Here is a 15,905-nt window from a genome sequence, read left to right on the forward strand (position 1 = left end):
TAAATACAAAAGCCACAATGCCGCCTTAAGTACAAGAATTGAGACCCTTCTTACAGTCGGTGCTGTGAGCATTCCCTGTGAGACCAGTATTAGTTTCCGATAGACCACTGCAGGTTCAATGTATTCCTTGGAACTTCACATTGACGATGAAACACAGAAATCGCATCAGAATCAAATACAAAAGGCACAATGCCGCCTTAAGTACAAGAATAGTGACTCTTCTTACAGTCGGTGCCTTGAGCATTCCCTGTGAGACCAGTATTAGTTTCCGATAACCCACTGCAGGTTCAATGTATTCCTTGGACCTTCACATTGACGATGAAACACAGAAATCGCACCGGAATTAAATACAAAAAGCACAATGCCGCCTTAAGTACAAGAATAGTGACTCTTCTTACAGTCGGTGCTTTCAGCATTCCCTGTGAGACTAGTATTAGTTTCCGCTACACCCCTGCAGATTCAGTTTATTCTTTGAACCTTCACATTGACAATGAAACACAGAAATCGCATCGGAATTAAATACAAAAGGCACAATGCCGCCTTAAGTACAAGAATAGAGACTCTTCTTACAGTCGGTGATTGGGCATTCCCTGTGAGACCAGTATTAGTTTCCGATACACCACTGCTGGTTCAATGTATTCCTTGGACGTTCACATTGACGATGAAACACAGAAATGGCATCGGTATTAAATACAAAAGACACAATGCCGCTTAAGTACAAGAATAGAGACTCTTCTTACAGTCGGTGTTTGGGTATTCCCTGTGAGACCAGTATCAGTTTCCGATACACCATTGCAGGTTCAATGTATTCCTCGGACCGTCACATTGACGATGAAACACAGAAATCGCATCGGAATTAAATCCAAATGCACAATGCCGCCTTAAGTACAAGAATACAGACTCTACTTACAGTCGGTGCTTTGAGCATTCCCTGTGAGACCAGTATTAGTTTCCGATACACCACTGCAGGTTCAATGTATTCCTTGAACCTTCACATTGACGATGAAACGCAGAAATCGCATCGGAATTAAATACAAAAGGCACAATGCCGCCTTAAGTACAAGAATAGAGACTCTTCTTACAGTCGGTGCTTTGAGTATCCCTGTGAGACCAGTATTAGTTTCCGATACGCCACTGCAGGTTCAATGTATTCCTTGGACCTTCAAATTGACGATGATACACAGAAATCGCATCGGAATTAAATACAAAAAGCACAATGCCGCATTAAGTACAAGAATAGAGACTGTTCTTACAGTCGGTGCTTTGAGCATTCCCTGTGAGACCAGTATTAGTTTCCGATACACCACTGCAGGTTCAATGTATTCCTTGGACCTTCAAATTGACGGTGATACACAGAAATGGCATCGGAATTAAATACAAAAAGCACAATCCCGCCTTAAGTACGAGAATAGAGAGTCTTCTTACAGTCGGTGCTTTGAGCATTCCCTGTGAGACCAGTATTAGTTTCCGATACACCTCTGCAGGTTCAATGTATTCCTTGGACCTTCACATTGACGATGAAACACAGAAATCGCATCGGAATTAAATCCAAAACGCACAATGCCGCCTTAAGTACAAGAATAGAGACACTTCTTACAGTCGGTGCTTTGAGCATTCCCTGTGAGACCAGTAACAGTATCCGATACACCACTGCAGGTTCAATCTATTCCTTAGACATACACATTGACGATGAAACACTGAAATTACATCGGAATTAAATACAAAAGGCATAATGCCGCCTTAAGTACAAGGATAGAGACTCTTCTTACCGTCGGTGCTTTGAGCATTCCCTGTGAGACCAGTAATAGTATCCGATACACCACTGCAGGTTCAATGTATTCCTTGGACATACACATTGACGATGAAACACAGAAATCGCATCGGAATTAAATACAAAAGGCACAATGCCACCTTAAGTACAAGAATAGAGACTCTTCTTACAGTCGGTGCTTTGAGCATTGCCTGTGAGACCAGTAATAGTATTCGATACACCACTGCAGGTTCAATGTATTCCTTTGACCTTCACATTGACGATGAAACACAGAAATGGCATCGGAATTAAATACAAAAGGCACAATGCCGCCTTAAGTACAAGAATAGAGACTTTTCTTACAGTCGGTGCTTTGAGCATTCCCTGTGAGACCAGTATTAATTTCCGCTACACCTCTGCAGTTTCAGTTTATTCCTTGGACCTTCACATTAGCGATGAAACACAGATAAGTCATCGGAATTAAATACAAAAGGCACGATGCCGCCATAAGTACAAGAATAGAGACTCTTCGAACAGTCGGTGCCTTTGAGCATTCCCTGTGAGACCATTATTAGTTTCTGCTACACCTCTGCAGGTTCAATGTATTCCTTGGACCTTCACATTGACGAGGAAACACAGAAATGGCATCGGAATTAAATACAAAAGGCACAATGAGGCCTTAAGTACAAGAATAGAGACTGTTCTTACAGTCGGTGTTTTGAGCATTCCCTGTGAGACCTGTATTAGTTTCCGCTACACCACTGCAGGTTCAGTTTATTCCTTGGACCTTCACATTGACGATGAAACACAGAAATGGTATCGGAATTAAATACAAAATGCACAATGCGCCTTAAGTACAAGAATAGAGAGTCTTCTTACAGTCGGTGCTTTGAGCATTCCCTGTGAGACCAGTAATAGTATCCGATATACCACTGCAGGTTCAATGTATTCCTTGGACCATCACATTGACGATGAAACACAGAAATGGCATCGGAATTAAATACAAAAGGCACAATGCCGCCTTAAGTACAAGAATAGAGACTCTTCTTACAGTCGGTGCTTTGAGCATTCCCTGTGAGACCAGTATTAGTTTCCGCTACGCCTCTGCTGGTTCAGTTTATTCCTTGGACCTTCAGATTGACGATCAAACACAGAAATGGCATTGGAATTAAATACAAAAGGCACAATGCCGCCTTAAGTACAAGAATAGAGACTCTTCTTACAGTCGGTACTTTGAGCATGCCCTGTGAGACCAGTATTAGTTTCCGATACAACACTGCAGGTTCAATGTATTCCTTGGAACTTCACATTGACGATGAAACACAGGAATCGCATCGGAATTAAATACCAAAGGCACAATGCCGCCTTAAGTACAAGAATAGAGACTCTTCTTACAGCCGGTGCTTTGAGCATTCCCTGTGAGACCAGTATTAGTTTCACTTACACCTCTGCAGGTTCAGTTTATTCCTAGGACCTTCACATTGACGATGAAACACAGAAATGGAATCGGAATTAAATACAAAAGGCACAATGCCGCCTTAAGTACAAGAATAGAGACTCTTCTTACAGTCGGTGCTTTGAGCATTCCCTGTGAGACCAGTATTCGTTTCCGCTGCACCTCTCCAGGTTCAGTTTATTCCTTGGACTTTCACATTGACGATGAAACACAGAAATGTCATTTTAATTAAATACAAAGGGCACAATGCCGCCTTAAATACAAGAATAGAGACTCTTCTCACAGTCAGTACTTTAAGCATGCCCTGTGAGACCAGTATTACTTTCCGATACACCACTGCAGGTTCAGTTTATTCCTTGGACCTTCTCATTGACGATGAAACACAGAAATGGCATCGGAATTAAATACAAAAGGCACAATGCCGCCTTAAGTACAACAATAGAGTCTCTTCTTACTGTCGGTGCTTTGAGCAATCCCTGTGAGACCAGTATTAGTTTCCGCTACGCCTCTGCTGGTTCAGTTTATTCATTGGACCTTCAGATTGACGATGAAACACAGAAATGGCATTGGAATTAAATACAAAAGGCACAATGCCGCCTTAAGTACAAGAATAGAGACTCTTCTTACAGTCGGTACTTTGAGCATGCCCTGTGAGACCAGTATTAGTTTCCGATACAACACTGCAGGTTCAATGCATTCCTTGGAACTTCACATTGACGATGAAATACAGGAATCGCATCGGAATTAAATACCAAAGGCACAATGCCGCCTTAAGTACAAGAATAGAGACTCTTCTTACAGTCGGTGCTTTGAGCATTCCCTGTGAGACCAGTATTAGTTTCACTTACACCTCTGCAGGTTCAGTTTATTCCTAGGACCTTCACATTGACGATGAAACACAGAAATGGAATCGGAATTAAATACAAAAGGCTCAATGCCGCCTTAAGTACAAGAATAGAGACTCTTCTTACAGTCGGTGCTTTGAGCATTCCCTGTGAGACCAGTATTCGTTTCCGCTACACCTCTCCAGGTTCAGTTTATTCCTTGGACTTTCACATTGACGATGAAACACAGAAATGTCATCTTAATTAAATACAAAGGGCACAATGCCGCCTTAAATACAAGAATAGAGACTCTTCTTACAGTCGGTACTTTGAGCATGCCCTGTGAGACCAGTATTAGTTTCCGATACACCACTGCAGGTTCAGTTTATTCCTTGGACCTTCTCATTGACGATGAAACACAGAAATGGCATCGGAATTAAATACAAAAGGCACAATGCCGCCTTAAGTACAAGAATAGAGTCTCTTCTTACTGTCGGTGCTTTGAGCAATCCCTGTGAGACCAGTATTAGTTTCCGCTACGCCTCTGCTGGTTCAGTTTATTCCTTGGACCTTCAGATTGACGATGAAACAAAGAAATGGCATTGGAATTAAATACAAAAGGCACAATGCCGCCTTAAGTACAAGAATAGAGACTCTTCTTACAGTCGGTACTTTGAGCATGCCCTGTGAGACCAGTATTAGTTTCCGATACAACACTGCAGGTTCAATGTATTCCTTGGAACTTCACATTGACGATGAAACACAGGAATCGCATCGGAATTAAATACCAAAGGCACAATGCCGCCTTAAGTACAAGAATAGAGACTCTTCTTACAGTCGGTGCTTTGAGCATTCCCTGTGAGACCAGTATTAGTTTCACCTACACCTCTGCAGGTTCAGTTTATTCCTAGGACCTTCACATTGACGATGAAACACAGAAATGGAATCGGAATTAAATACAAAAGGCACAATGCCGCCTTAAGTACAAGAATAGAGACTCTTCTTACAGTCGGTGCTTTGAGCATTCCCTGTGAGACCAGTATTAGTTTCCGCTACACCTCTGCAGGTTCAGTTTATTCCTTGGACCTTCACATTGACGATGAAACACAGAAATGGCATCGGAATTAAATACAAAAGCCACAATGCCGCCTTAAGTACAAGAATTGAGACCCTTCTTACAGTCGGTGCTGTGAGCATTCCCTGTGAGACCAGTATTAGTTTCCGATAGACCACTGCAGGTTCAATGTATTCCTTGGAACTTCACATTGACGATGAAACACAGAAATCGCATCAGAATCAAATACAAAAGGCACAATGCCGCCATAAGTACAAGAATAGTGACTCTTCTTACTGTCGGTGCTTTGAGCATTCCCTGTGAGACCAGTATTAGTTTCCGATACACCTCTGCAGGTTCAGTTTATTCCTAGGACCTTCACATTGACGATGAAACACAGAAATGTCATCTTAATTAAATACAAAGGGCACAATGCCGCCTTAAATACAAGAATAGAGACTCTTCTTACAGTCGGTATTTTGAGCATGCCCTGTGAGACCAGTATTAGTTTCCGCTACGCCTCTGCTGGTTCAGTTTATTCCTTGGACCTTCAGATTGACGATGAAACACAGAAATGGCATTGGAATTAAATACAAAAGGCACAATGCCGCCTTAAGTACAAGAATAGAGACTCTTCTTACAGTCGGTACTTTGAGCATGCCCTGTGAGACCAGTATTAGTTTCCGATACAACACTGCAGATTCAATGTATTCCTTGGAACTTCACATTGACGATGAAACACAGGAATCGCATCGGAATTAAATACCAAAGGCACAATGCCGCCTTAAGTACATGAATAGAGACTCTTCTTACAGTCGGTGCTTTGAGCATTCCCTGTGAGACCAGTATTAGTTTCACCTACACCTCTGCAGGTTCAGTTTATTCCTAGGACCTTCACATTGACGATGAAACACAGAAATTGCATCGGCATTAAATACAAAACGCACAATGCCGCCTCATGTACAAGAATAGAGACTCTTCTTACAGTCGGTGCTTTGAGCATTCCCTGTGAGACCAGTATTCGTTTCCGCTACACCTCTCCAGGTTCAGTTTATTCCTTGGACCATCACATTGACGATGAAACACAGAAATGTCATCTTAATTAAATACAAAGGGCACAATGCCGCCTTAAATACAAGAATAGAGACTCTTCTTGCAGTCGGTACTTTGAGCATGCCCTGTGAGACCAGTATTAGTTTCCGATACACCACTGCAGGTTCAGTTTATTCCTTGGACCTTCCCCATTGACGATGAAACACAGAAATGGCATCGGAATTAAATACAAAAGGCACAATGCCGCCTTAAGTACAAGAGTAGAGTCTCTTCTTACTGTCGGTGCTTTGAGCAATCCCTGTGAGACCAGTATTAGTTTCCGCTACGCCTCTGCTGGTTCAGTTTATTCCTTGGACCTTCAGATTGACGATGAAACACAGAAATGGCATTGGAATAAAATACAAAAGGCACAATGCCGCCTTAAGTTCAAGAATAGAGACTCTTCTTACAGTCGGTACTTTGAGCATGCCCTGTGAGACCAGTATTAGTTTCCGATACAACACTGCAGGTTCCATGTATTCCTTGGAACTTCACATTGACGATGAAACACAGGAATCGCATCGGAATTAAATACCAAAGGCACAATGCCGCCTTAAGTACAAGAATAGAGACTCTTCTTACAGTCGGTGCTTTGAGCATTCCCTGTGAGACCAGTATTAGTTTCACCTACACCTCTGCAGGTTCAGTTTATTCCTAGGACCTTCACATTGACGATGAAACACAGAAATGGAATCGGAATTAAATACAAAAGGCACAATGCCGCCTTAAGTACAAGAATAGAGACTCTTCTTACAGTCGGTGCTTTGAGCATTCCCTGTGAGACCAGTATTAGTTTCCGATACACCTCTGCAGGTTCAGTTTATTCCTAGGACCTTCACATTGACGATGAAACACAGAAATGTCATCTTAATTAAATACAAAGGGCACAATGCCGCCTTAAATAGAAGAATAGAGACTCTTCTTACAGTCGGTATTTTGAGCATGCCCTGTGAGACCAGTATTAGTTTCCGCTACGCCTCTGCTGGTTCAGTTTATTCCTTGGACCTTCAGATTGACGATGAAACACAGAAATGGCATTGGAATTAAATACAAAAGGCACAATGCCGCCTTAAGTACAAGAATAGAGACTCTTCTTACAGTCGGTACTTTGAGCATGCCCTGTGAGACCAGTATTAGTTTCCGATACAACACTGCAGATTCAATGTATTCCTTGGAACTTCACATTGACGATGAAACACAGGAATCGCATCGGAATTAAATACCAAAGGCACAATGCCGCCTTAAGTACAAGAATAGAGACTCTTCTTACAGTCGGTGCTTTGAGCATTCCCTGTGAGACCAGTATTAGTTTCACCTACACCTCTGCAGGTTCAGTTTATTCCTAGGACCTTCACATTGACGATGAAACACAGAAATTGCATCGGCATTAAATACAAAACGCACAATGCCGCCTCATGTACAAGAATAGAGACTCTTCTTACAGTCGGTGCTTTGAGCATTCCCTGTGAGACCAGTATTCGTTTCCGCTACACCTCTCCAGGTTCAGTTTATTCCTTGGACCATCACATTGACGATGAAACACAGAAATGTCATCTTAATTAAATACAAAGGGCACAATGCCGCCTTAAATACAAGAATAGAGACTCTTCTTGCAGTCGGTACTTTGAGCATGCCCTGTGAGACCAGTATTAGTTTCCGATACACCACTGCAGGTTCAGTTTATTACTTGGACCTTCCCCATTGACGATGAAACACAGAAATGGCATCGGAATTAAATACAAAAGGCACAATGCCGCCTTAAGTACAAGAGTAGAGTCTCTTCTTACTGTCGGTGCTTTGAGCAATCCCTGTGAGACCAGTATTAGTTTCCGCTACGCCTCTGCTGGTTCAGTTTATTCCTTGGACCTTCAGATTGACGATGAAACACAGAAATGGCATTGGAATAAAATACAAAAGGCACAATGCCGCCTTAAGTTCAAGAATAGAGACTCTTCTTACAGTCGGTACTTTGAGCATGCCCTGTGAGACCAGTATTAGTTTCCGATACAACACTGCAGGTTCCATGTATTCCTTGGAACTTCACATTGACGATGAAACACAGGAATCGCATCGGAATTAAATACCAAAGGCACAATGCCGCCTTAAGTACAAGAATAGAGACTCTTCTTACAGTCGGTGCTTTGAGCATTCCCTGTGAGACCAGTATTAGTTTCACCTACACCTCTGCAGGTTCAGTTTATTCCTAGGACCTTCACATTGACGATGAAACACAGAAATGGAATCGGAATTAAATACAAAAGGCACAATGCCGCCTTAAGTACAAGAATAGAGACTCTTCTTACAGTCGGTGCTTTGAGCATTCCCTGTGAGACCAGTATTAGTTTCCGCTACACCTCTGCAGGTTCAGTTTATTTCTTGGACCTTCACATTGACGATGAAACACAGAAATGGCATCGGAATGAAATACAAAAGCCACAATGCCGCCTTAAGTACAAGAATTGAGACCCTTCTTACAGTCGGTGCTGTGAGCATTCCCTGTGAGACCAGTATTAGTTTCCGATAGACCACTGCAGGTTCAATGTATACCTTGGAACTTCACATTGACGATGAAACACAGAAATCGCATCAGAATCAAATACAAATGGCACAATGCCGCCTTAAGTACAAGAATAGTGACTCTTCTTACTGTCGGTGCTTTGAGCATTCCCTGTGAGACCAGTATTAGTTTCCGATACACCTCTGCAGGTTCAGTTTATTCCTTGGACCTTCACACTGACGATGAAACACAGAAATGGCATCGGAATTAAATACAAAAGGCACAATGCCGCCTTAAGTACAAGAATAGAGACTCTTCTTACAGTCGGTGTTTGGGCATTCCCTGTGAGACCAGTATTCGTTTCCGATACACCACTGCAGGTTCAATGTATTCCTTGGACCTTCACATTGACGATGAAACACAGAAATCGCATCGGAATTAAATCCAAAAGGCACAATGCCGCCTTAAGTACAAGAATAGAGACACTTCTTACAGTCGGTGCTTTGAGCATTCCCTGTGAGACCAGTAACAGTATCCGATACACCACTGCAGGTTCAATCTATTCCTTAGACATACACATTGACGATGAAACACTGAAATTACATCGGAATTAAATACAAAAGGCATAATGCCGCCTTAAGTACAAGGATAGAGACTCTTCTTACCGTCGGTGCTTTGAGCATTCCCTGTGAGACCAGTAATAGTATCCGATACACCACTGCAGGTTCAATGTATTCCTTGGACATACACATTGACGATGAAACACAGAAATCGCATCGGAATTAAATACAAAAGGCACAATGCCACCTTAAGTACAAGAATAGAGACTCTTCTTACAGTCGGTGCTTTGAGCATTGCCTGTGAGACCAGTAATAGTATTCGATACACCACTGCAGGTTCAATGTATTCCTTCGACCTTCACATTGACGATGAAACGCAGAAATGGCATCGGAATTAAATACAAAAGGCACAATGCCGCCTTAAGTACAAGAATAGAGACTTTTCTTACAGTCGGTGCTTTGAGCATTCCCTGTGAGACCAGTATTAGTTTCCGCTACACCTCTGCAGTTTCAGTTTATTCCTTGGACCTTCACATTAGCGATGAAACACAGATAAGTCATCGGAATTAAATACAAAAGGCACGATGCCGCCTTAAGTACAAGAATAGAGACTCTTCTTACAGTCGGTGCTTTTGAGCATTCCCTGTGAGACCACTATTAGTTTCTGCTACACCTCTGCAGGTTCAATGTATTCCTTGGACCTTCACATTGACGAGGAAACACAGAAATGGCATCGGAATTAAATACAAAAGGCACAACGAGGCCTTAAGTACAAGAATAGAGACTGTTCTTACAGTCGGTGTTTTGAGCATTCCCTGTGAGACCAGTATTAGTTTCCGCTACACCTCTGCAGGTTCTGTTTATTCCTTGGACCTTCACATTGACGATGAAACACAGAAATGGCATCGGAATTAAATACAAAAGGCACAATGCCGCCTTAAGTACAAGAATAGAAACTCTTCTTACAGTCGGTGCTTTGAGCATTCCCTGTGAGACCAGTAATAGTATCCGATACACCAGTGCAGGTTCAATGTATTCCTTGGACCATCACATTGACGATGAAACACAGAAATGGCATCGGAATTAAATACAAAAGACACAATGCCGCCTTAAGTACAAGAATAGAGACTCATCTTACATTCGGTGCTTTGAGCATTCCCTGTGAGACCAGTATTAGTTTCCGCTTCACCTCTGCAGGTTCAATGTATTCCTTGGACCTTCGCATTGACGATGAAACACAGAAATCGCATCGGAATTAAATACAAAGGGCAGAGTGCCGCCTTAAGTACAAGAATAGAGACTCTTCTTACAGCCGGTGCTTTGAGCAGTCCCTGTGAGACCAGTAATAGTATCCGATACACCACTGCAGGTTCAATGTATTCCTTGGACCTTCACATTGACGATGAAACACAGAAATGGCATCGGAATTTAATACAAAAGGCACAATGCCGCCTTAAGTACAAGAATAGAGACTCTTCTTACCGTCGGTGCTTTGAGCATTCCCTGTGAGACCAGTATTAGTTTCCGCTACACCTCTGCAGGTTCAGTTTATTCCTTGGACCTTCACATTGACGATGAAACACAGAAATGGCATCGGAATTAAACACAAAAGGCACAATGCCGCCTTAAGTACAAGAATAGAGACTCTTCTTACATTCGGTGCTTTGAGCATTCCCTGTGAGACCAGTAATAGTATCCGAAACACCACTGCAGGTTCAATGTATTCCTTGGACCTTCACATTGACGATGAAACACAGAAATGGCATCGGAATTAAATACAAAAGGCACAATGCCGCCTTAAGTACAAGAATAGAGACTCTTCTTACAGTCGGTGCTTTGAGCATTCCCTGTGAGACCAGTATTAGTTTCCGCTACACCTCTGCAGGTTCAGTTTATTCCTTGGACCTTCACATTGACGATGAAACACAGAAATGGCATCGGAATTAAATACAAAAGCCTCAATGCCGCCTTAAGTACAAGAATAGAGACTCTTCTTACAGTCGGTGCTTTGAGCATTCCCTGTGAGACCAGTATTGGTTTCCGCTACACCTCTGCAGGTTCAGTTTTTTCCTTGGACCTTCACATTGACGATGAAACACAGAAATGGCATCGGAATTAAATACAAAAGCCTCAATGCCGCCTTAAGTACAATAATAGAGACTCTTCTTACAGTCGGTGCTTTGAGCATTCCCTGTGAGACCATTATTAGTTTCTGCTACACCTCTGCAGGTTCAATGTATTCCTTGGACCTTCACATTGACGATGAAACACAGAAATGGCATCGGAATTAAATACAAAAGGCACAATGCCGCCTTAAGTACAAGAATAGAGACTCTTCTTACAGTCGGTGCTTTGAGCATTCCCTGTGAGACCAGTAATAGTATCCGATACACCACTGCAGGTTCAATGTATTCCTTGGACGTTCACATTGACGATGAAACACAGAAATGGTATCGGAATTAAATACAAAAGGCACAATGCCGCCTTAAGTACAAGAATAGAGACTCTTCTTACAGTCGGTGCTTTGAGCATTCCCTGTGAGACCGGTAATAGTATCCCATACACCACTACAGGTTCAATGTATTCCTTGGACCATCACATTGACGATGAAACACAGAAATGGAATCGGAATTAAATACAAAAGGCACAATGCCGCCATAAGTACAAGAATAGAGACTCTTCTTACAGACGGTGCTTTGAGCATTCCCTGTGAGACCAGTATTAGTTTCCGCTACACCTCTGCAGGTTCAGTTTATTACTTGTACCTTCACATTGACGATGAAACACAGAAATGGCATTGGAATTAAATACAAAAGGCACAATGCCGCCTTAAGTACAAGAATGGAGACTCTTCTTATAGTCGGTGCTTTGAGCATTCCCTGTGAGACCAGTATTAGTTTCCGCTACACCTCTGCTTGTTCATTTTATTCCTTGGACCTTCACATTGACGATGAAACACAGAAACGGCATCGGAATTAAATACAAAAGGCACAATGCCGCCTTAAGTACAAGAATAGAGACTCTTCTTACAGTCTGTGTTATGAGCATTCCCTGTGAGACCTAGTAATAGTATCCGATACACCACTGCAGGTTCAATGTATTCCTTGGACATACACATTGACGATGAAACACTGAAATTACATCGGAATTAAATACAAAAGGCACAATGCCGCCTTAAGTACAAGGATAGAGACTCTTCTTACCGTCGGTGCTTTGAGCATTCCCTGTGAGACCAGTATTAGTTTCCGCTACACCTCTGCAGGTTCAGTTTATTCCTTGGACCTTCACATTGACGATGAAACACAGAAATGGCATCGGAATTAAATACAAAAGGCACAATGCCGCCTTAAGTACAAGAATAGAAACTCTTCTTACAGTCGGTGCTTTGAGCATTCCCTGTGAGACCAGTATTAGTTTCCGCTACACCTCTGCAGTTTCAGTTTATTCCTTGGACCTTCACATTAACGATGAAACACAGATAAGTCATCGGAATTATATACATAAGGCACAATGCCGCCTTAAGTACAAGAATAGAGACTCTTCTTACAGTCGGTGCTTTGAGCATTCCCTGTGAGACCAGTAATAGTATCCGATACACCACTGCAGGTTCAATGTATTCCTTGGACATACACATTGACGATGAAACACAGAAATCGCATCGGAATTAAATACAAAATCCACAATGCCACCTTAAGTACAAGAATAGAGACTCTTCTTACAGTCGGTGCTTTGAGCATTGCCTGTGAGACCAGTAATAGTATTCGATACACAACTGCAGGTTCAATGTATTCCTTCGACCTTCACATTGACGATGAAACACAGAAATGGCATCGGAATTAAATACAAAAGGCACAATGCCGCCTTAAGTACAAGAATAGAGACTCTTCTTACAGTCGGTGCTTTGAGCATTCCCTGTGAGACCAGTATTAGTTTCCGCTACACCTCTGCAGTTTCAGTTTATTCCTAGGACCTTCACATTGACGATGAAACACAGAAATGGCATCGGAATTAAATACAAAAGGCACAATGCCGCCTTAAGTACAAGAATAGAGACTTTTCTTACAGTCGGTGCTTTGGGCATTCCCTGTGAGACCAGTATTCGTTTCCGATACACCACTGCAGGTTGAATGTATTCCTTGGACAAACACATTGACGATGAAACACAGAAATTGCATCGGAATTAAATACAAAAGGCACAATGCCGCCTTAAGTACAAGAAAAGAGACTCTTCTTACAGTCGGTGCTTTGAGCATTGCCTGTGAGACCAGTAATAGTATCCGAAACACAACTGCAGGTTCAATGTATTCCTTGGACCTTCACATTGACGATGAAACACAGAAATGGCAACGGAATTAAATACGAAAGGCACAATGCCGCCTTAAGTACAACAAAGAGACTCTTCTTACAGTCGGTGCTTTGAGCATTCCCTGTGAGACCAGTATTAGTTTCCGCTAGACCTCTGCAGGTTCAGTTTGTTCCTTGGACCTTCACATTGACGATGAAACACAGAAATGGCATCGGAATTAAATACAAAAGCCACAATGCCGCCTTAAGTACAAGAATAGAGACTCTTCTTACAGTCGGTGCTTTGAGCATTCCCTGTGAGACCATTATTAGTGTCTGCTACACCTCTGCAGGTTCAATGTATTCCTTGGACCTTCACATTGACGAGGAAACACAGAAATGGCATCGGAATTAAATACAAAAGTCACAATGCTGACTTAAGTACAAGAATAGAGACTGTTCTTACAGTCGGTGTTTTGAGCATTCCCTGTGAGACCAGTATTAGTTTCCGCTACACCTCTGCAGGTTCAGTTTATTCCTTGGACCTTCACATTGACGATGAAACACAGAAATGGCATCGGAATTAAATGCAAAAGGCACAATGCCGCCTTAAGAACATGAATAGAGACTCTTCTTACAGTCGGTGCTTTGAGCATTCCCTGTGAGACCAGTAATAGTACCCGATACACCACTGCAGGGACAATGTATTCCTTGGACCTTCACATTGACGATGAAACACAGAAATGGAATCGGAATTAAATACAAAATGCACAATGCCGCCTTAAGTACAAGAATAGAGAGTCTTCTTACAGTCGGTGCTTTGAGCATTCCCTGTGAGACCAGTAATAGTATCCGATACACCACTGCAGGTTCAATGTATTCCTTGGACCATCACATTGACGATAAAACACAGAAATGGCATAGGAATTAAATACAAAAGGCACAATGCCGCCTTAAGTACAAGAATAGAGACTCTTCTTACAGTCGGTGCTTTGAGCATTCCCTGTGAGACCAGTATTAGTTTCCGCTACACCTCTGCAGGTTCAGTTTATTCCTTGGACCTTCACATTGACGATGAAACACAGAAATGGCATCGGAATTAAATACAAAAGGCACAATGCCGCCTTAAGTACAAGAATAGAGACTCTTCTTACCGTCGGTGTTTTGAGAATTCCCTGTGAGACCAGTATTAGTTTCCGCTACACCTCTGCAGGTTCAGTTTATTCCATGGATCTTCACATTGACGATGAAACACAGAAATGGCATCGGAATTAAATACAAAAGACACAACGCCGCCTTAAGAACAAGAATAGAGACTCTTCTTACATTCGGTGCTTTTGAGCATTCCCTGTGAGACCAGTATTAGTTTCCGCTTCACCTCTGCAGGTTCAATGTATTCCTTGGACCTTCGCATTGACGATGAAACACAGAAATCGCATCGGAATTAAATACAAAGGGCACAATGCCGCCTTAAGTACAAGAATAGAGACTCTTCTTACAGTCGGTGCTTTGAGCATTAACTGTGAGACCAGTAAAAGTATCCAAAACACCACTGCAGGTTCAATGTATTCCTTGGACCTTCACATTGACGATGAAACACAGAAATGGCATCGGAATTAAATACAAAAGGCACAATGCCGCCTTAAGTACAAGAATAGAGACTCTTCTTACCGTCGGTGCTTTGAGCATTCCCTGTGAGACCAGTATTAGTTTCCGCTACACCTCTGCAGGTTCAGTTTATTCCTTGGACCTTCACATTGACGATGAAACACAGAAATGGCATCGGAATTAAATACAAAAGGCACAATGCCGCCTTAAGTACAAGAATAGAGACTCTTCTTACATGCGGTGCTTTGAGCATTCCCTGTTAGACCAGTAACAGTATCCGAAACACCACTGCAGGTTCAATGTATTCCTTGGACCTTCACATTGACGACGAAACACAGAAATGGCATCGGAATTAAATACAAAAGGCACAATGCCGCCTTAAGTACAAGAATAGAGACTCTTCTTACAGTCGGTGCTTTGAGCATTCCCTGTGAGACCAGTATTAGTTTCCGCTACACCTCTGCAGGTTCAGTTTATTCCTTTGACCTTCACATTGAGGATGAAACACAGAAATGGCATCGGAATTAAATACAAAAGCCTCAATGCCGCCTTAAGTACGAGAATAGAGACTCTTCTAACAGTCGGTGTTTGGAGCATTCCCTGTGAGACCAGTATTAGTTTCCGCTACACCTCTGCAGGTTCAGTTTATTCCTTGGACCTTCACATTGACGATGAAACACAGAAATGGCATCGGAATTAAATACAAAAGCCTCAATGCCGCCTTAAGTACAAGAATAGAGACTCTTCTTACAGTCGGTGTTTTGAGCATTCCCTGTGAGA

The sequence above is a fragment of the Schistocerca americana genome, chromosome 6 (assembly GCF_021461395.2).
Source record: "Schistocerca americana isolate TAMUIC-IGC-003095 chromosome 6, iqSchAmer2.1, whole genome shotgun sequence".
Taxonomy (NCBI): Eukaryota; Metazoa; Arthropoda; class Insecta; order Orthoptera; family Acrididae; genus Schistocerca; species Schistocerca americana.